This window comes from Elephantulus edwardii, unplaced genomic scaffold, assembly GCF_000299155.1.
Source record: "Elephantulus edwardii isolate Elephantulus edwardi_28Jun2011 unplaced genomic scaffold, EleEdw1.0 scaffold00011, whole genome shotgun sequence".
Classification (NCBI taxonomy): domain Eukaryota; kingdom Metazoa; phylum Chordata; class Mammalia; order Macroscelidea; family Macroscelididae; genus Elephantulus; species Elephantulus edwardii.
Window position 1 is genome coordinate 30,842,061 of NW_006399761.1, and position 6,087 is coordinate 30,848,147.

The window sequence follows — 6,087 nt, forward strand, 5'->3', positions numbered from 1 at the left end:
GCAGGAAGGGAAGAACCTCTATGAGATGGATTGATTTGGTGACTGGGGTAATCGGGATGGGTGTGTCAGAGGCGGTGCGGTTGGCGCAGCATAGAGCAGGGTTTTGGGGTGTTGTGCATAGGGTCGCTATGAGTCGGAAACGACTCGATGGCACATAACAACAACAACAACAACAACCCCATTTGCCCAGTCACCGATTCAATCTATCTCATCAAGGGTCTTCCTCTCTTGAGTGGTCCATCTATCCTCCCAAGCATGATGTCCCTCTCCAAAGACTGTCCCTCCTTAAAACATGTCCAAAGTATGTCAGATGAAGCATCAGAATCCTTGACTCCAAGGAGCAACCCGGTTTCACCCTCTTCAGGACAAACTTGTTTGTTCTCCTAGCAGTCCATGGTACCTTCAACACTCTTCTCTAGCAACACAGCTCAGAGGCATCAATTCTCTATCATCCCTAGACATTGTTGTTATTGTTAGGTATCATCGAGTCGACCATGACTCATAACCATCCTGTGCTCCATAGCCCTGAACCATCCACTGTCCTAAGCCAAAATCATTGTCTCTGACATACCTTTATCACAGTTATTGTGTCAATCCATCTTATTCAGGATCTTCCTCTCCTGCACTAACCCTCTACTCTTCCAAGCATGATACCTTTCTTTAAAGACTGGACTCTTCTGGAAACATGCCCAAACTACATGAGGTGGAGTTTCAAAATCCTTGCCTCCAAAGAGCAAACTGGTTTCACCCTCTCCAGGACAGACCCGTTTGTTCTCTTGATTATCCATGGTATGTTCAATACTATTCTGCAACACCACAACTCAAAGGTATAAACTCTTCTTCTGTGAAAGCAGGGAATACCAGAGGAATGTTTATCTTTGTTTCATTGACTATGCAAAGACATTTGACAATGTGGATCTCAACAAATAGTAGCTAATTCTGAGAAGAATGGGAGTCCTGGAACACTTGATAGTGCTTGTGTGAAACCTATAATTGGACCAGGAGGCAGTCGTCAGAACAGATCAGGGAAATACTGCATGGTTCAAAATTGGGAACAGTGTACTCCAGGGATGTGTCCTATCTCCAGACCTTTTCAATCTATATGCAGAACAGATCACCTGAGGGGCTGGGCACTACGAAGGGAAATGTGGCATCAGGATTGGAGGAAGACTCATCAACAATCTGCGTTATGCAGATGACACAACCCTGCTTGCTGAAACTGAGGAGGACTGAAGTGCTTATTTCAGAAGGTCAAGGACGGTAGCCTTCAATATGGATTGAAGTTCAACATTAAAAAAACAAAAATTCTCACCACTGGGCCAATTGGCAGAATCATGACGGATGGTGAAGAGATTGAGATTATAAACAACTTTAGATTGCTTGGCTCCACAATCAACCCTCTTGGCACCAACAGCCAGGAACTTAAAAGACGTATTACATTGGGGAAAAAAAATCGTCTGTCAGAGGTCTCTCCAGAATACTGAAAGGCAATGATATCAGTCTGGAGACTAAGGTGCACCTGATACAGGCCATGGTCTTTGCAATCACTTGTTATATACTAAAGAGCTGGACAATAACTAGGAATGATAGAAGAAGAATTGATGCCTTTGAGCTGTGGTGTTGGAGAAGAATATTGAATATACCATTGACTGCTAGGAAAACAGACAGGTTTGTCCTGGAGAGGGTAAAACCAGGCTGCTTCTTGGAGGCAAGGATTCCAAAACTTGGCCTAACATACTTTGGGCATGTTGCAAAGAGGTACCAGTCCTTGAAAAGGGACAGTATGCTTGGGACTGTGGAAGGACAGGGCAAGAGAGGAAGGCCCTCCATGAGATGGATTGGTTCAGTGACTGGTATAATAAGGGAAGGTATGTCAGAGACAATAAGGTTGGCACAGGATAGAGTGGGTTTCAGGGCTGTTGTACATAAGGTCATTATGAATTGCAAATGGCTGGACAGCACATAACAACAACAACATCCTTTGTCATTGTCCAGCTCTCAGATGCATAGTAAGCAATTGAGAAGATCATGGCCTGGATTAGGTGCACCTTAGTCTCTAGACTGACATTTTTGCTGTTTTAGTACTCTAGGGAGGTCCCTGACGTCAGACTTTCCAAAATTAACTCACTTTTTTTTCTTTCTCCCTACTGGTGCCAAAAGTGTTGACTGTAAATTCAAACAAGCTGAAATTATTAAAAACATCACATTTTCTTCATCTATCATGATGCTATCAACAGGCCTGATGGTTAAGAATTTTGTTTTCTGGATGTTGAGGTGCAACCCATATTGAAGGCTGCAGTCTTTGACCTCTGTAACAAATATCTGAAGTCCTCCTTCATTTCAGTAAGCAAGTCTGTGCCATCTGTAAAACACAGGTTGTTGACGAGTCTTCCTCCAATCCTGATGACACATTCCACCCCATAAAGTCTAGCCTTCCGACTGATCTGTTCCACAAACACATTGAAAAAAATATGGAGAAAAAAACGTATCCCTGATCTACTCCTTTCTTGATTTTGAACCATGCCATGTTCCCTTGCTCTGTTTGTACAACAGCTTCCTGGTCCAGGTATAGGTTTCACAGAAGCACAATCAAGTGTTCTGGGATTCTCATTCCTCTCTGAATTTATCTGTCAGTCTTTGTATTGTGGATGCATCCTTGCATGTTGACATGTCTTTGTATGATGTTCTTAATAGCCTAGATACATTCATGTTTGCCTATTTGCTCTTTTGGGTAAATTGCTTGCCTCTCAGAAATTGTGCTAGAGTTGAACGTCCAAATTAAGACAGAACAAGAAGAAGGATTGGCCATCCACTTGCGAAATAACAGACCTTCTAAAACCCTGTGAACAATAAAGGACACAAATTAGTAGATAATAGCATTGGAGACTGGGCCCTCATATTGGGAAATGAAAAATGAGGAGGAGCAGTTGTAAACAGCCACTAATAATTGGAATGTGAAATGAATGAAGTGTTAATGTAGGAAAATTGCATATTGTTAAAAAAGAAACAGAATGCATAAATATTGACGTACTTGGCACTGGAAAGTTGAAATGGATTGGCTTGGGCCATTATGGACCAGACATTATAAAGATTGTTGTTGTTGTTGTTGTTGTTGTTGTTGTTGTTATGTGTGGTAGGGTTGGAATTGACCCATACTGACTCTCCAGCAAAGGAGGAGGTTGCCAATTCTGCAGAGCAGCTGGTGCTTTTGAGACTGCAGCACAACTTCTTATTACTAGTCCACCAGAGCTCCTTGGCGTGTCAGGTCCCCATGAGACAAAAATCAACTTAACCATGGCCAGAAACAACAAGCCCTCACATGGTGTTGGGAAGCTCTGCTTGGCATTACCACTTTTATTCTAGTGACTGCATGGTTTGCTTGTGGTTGGTTTTGGTTTTTACCAAACTGCCTGTGATTCTGGAGCTCTGGTGGCCTAGTGGTAAGAAGCTGAGCTGTAATCACAAAGGTACAGTTTGAATCCACGACCTGCTCCAGGGGACAATGATGGGCAATCTTCTCCCATGTGAAGTACTTCTCCATGTGAACCCACTGGAGGGTCAGCTATGGGTCAGTTCCAACCCAACAACACACAACAACAACCACCTTGTGATTCTAGAGTATACAATGATCCAATGAAACAGCTCTCATGGCCACATATTAGAATCACCAGGGAAACATTCATAAACACCATTCATAAACAGCCATGCTCCCATGAGATTCTGATTTAATTGCTTCAGGTGGGACGTGGGCATCAAGTAAAACTAACATGTAGCCAAAGCTGAGAACAAGAGCTCTGCATCAGGGCTTCTCAAACACTGACGTGCAATCTGTGAACCTGGGGCTTCTATTAAAATGCACATTATGGTCCCCTATAAGGGAAGTGATCTGCTATTTGGCATTTCTCATAATGTCCCAGGAGAGGATAATGCTGTAATCCACAGGCCACATTTTAAGCAGGATGGGTATAAAAGAATGTATCTCAATCTTGTTATATATCATGATTCCTTGGAAGGTTCTCCTAAAAACAGATTGTTGAGACTCATCCAAGAATTCCTGATTCAGTAAGGGTATGAATTTCTGATTCATAAGGAGTCTTTGTGAAACAACAGTTAAGGGCTCAGTTGCTAACCAGAATGTCAGGAGTTCAATTCCACAAGCTGCTCAGCAGAAGAAAGACAAAATCTAGTACTTTGAGGAAGACTGAGGCCTCCGAGACCCCATGGAGCAGTGCTGCCATCCTGCAGGATCATGATGACTCTTGCTTGGCAATGGATTAAGTCTACTGTGTTGTTCAAGAAGTACATTTCCATTAACTTTTCATATGATGCTGATGCTGATGGTCCAGGGATAGGTGTGCCATAGTCAGTGAGACTCCCTCGGGACGGGGCTTCAGAGCCATTGTGCGTAGATAGGGGAACTATGAGTCTCAGGCAACTCAACAACACATAACAACAAGTATAAAGTATTACAGCACAGGATCTTGGTCTTTAAGAATTGGTTGCACCTAAGTGATCAAGAATCCCTAAGTTGTGTAAACAATCAGTAAGCTCTGCTGCTAGCTGGAATGGCAAAAGTGCACGTCAATGTAGAGGTGCCCTGCAAGAAAAGGGCTGGTGGTCTCCTGAAAAATGAGCCATTGAAAACCCAGAGGAGCCAAGCCCTACTGAGACACACATGAGTCTCCATGAGCCAAGGGCAGCCAGTCTTCTGTTTTGTACCTAGAAGACAGAGAAATTATCTGGATATGAACCCTAGAATCCCTTAGACTGGAGACCCTGAGGAAGCTATTACAGATTGAATTATGTCTTCCAAAAAATATGTCACCCTAGCTTGACTATGTTTCCTGCTATTTCATAATTAACACCTGTATAATGAATTCTAACCTCATTGATGTCAACAAGGCAGGATTACAGGCAGTTATACAATAACAAAATCATTCCCTATGAGAAGAATTTCATGAAACAATGTATGAATGAGCAAGAGCCTATGGTTATGAAGGAAGAAGTTCAAGCTGCTCTAAATGAATTGGTAAAAAAACAGGAATTGATGGCATAACAATTGACATATTTTAACAAACAGATGCTGCTCTGGATGTGCTCACCAAGTTGTGTCAAGAAATCTAAAGGACAAACACCTGGCCTATTGACTAGAAGAGATCTATATTTGTTCCCATTCTGAGTGTTGAATATACCATGGACTGCTAGGAGAACAAACAGGTTTGTCCTGGAGAAGGTGAAGCCGGAACGCTCCTTGAAGTCAAGGATTCTGGAGCTTCGTCAGACATATTTTGGGCACATTGCAAGGAGGGACTGGTCCTTGGAGAGGGACATCATGTTTGGCAGAGTGGAGGCGCGACGAAAGACAGGAAGACCTGTGATGAGTTGAACGATTCTGTGACTGGGGCGGTGGGAATAAGTGCGTTTGAGATGGCTAGGTTGGCTCAGGATAGAACAACGTTTAGAACTCTTGTACATAGGGTTGCTATGAGTCGCAAATGACTCGATGGCACATAATAACAACAACAACAAACAACATCACATGCAAGCAAGATTCTGCTGAAGATTACCCAAAAACAACAGTACGTCAACAGAGAACTATCAAATGTGTAGGCTGGGTTGAGAAGAGGACATGGTACTAGGCTATAATGATCTTGGCTGAGATAGAAAGATCTTGGCTGAGAGCAGAAAGTAACACAGGAATGTCTATCTGTGTTTCATTGACTATGCCAAGGCATTTGACTGTGTGAATCACAACAGACTGTAGCTGACTCTGAGAAGAATGGGAATCCCAGAACATTTGATTGTGCTTATGTGAAACCTATACTTGAACCAGGAGGCAATCATCAGAATAGAACAAGGGAACATTGCATCGTTCAAAATAGGGAAGGGTTTATACTAGAGATGTGTCCTACCTCCATACCTTTTCAATCTCTATGCAGAGCAGATCATCTGGGAAGCTGGGCTGTATGAGGAAGAATGTGGCATCAGTATTGGAGGAAAACTCATTAACAACCTGCATTATGCAGATGACACAACCCTGTTTGCTGAAACTGAGGAGAACCTGAAGTGCTTGTTGCAGAAGGTCAA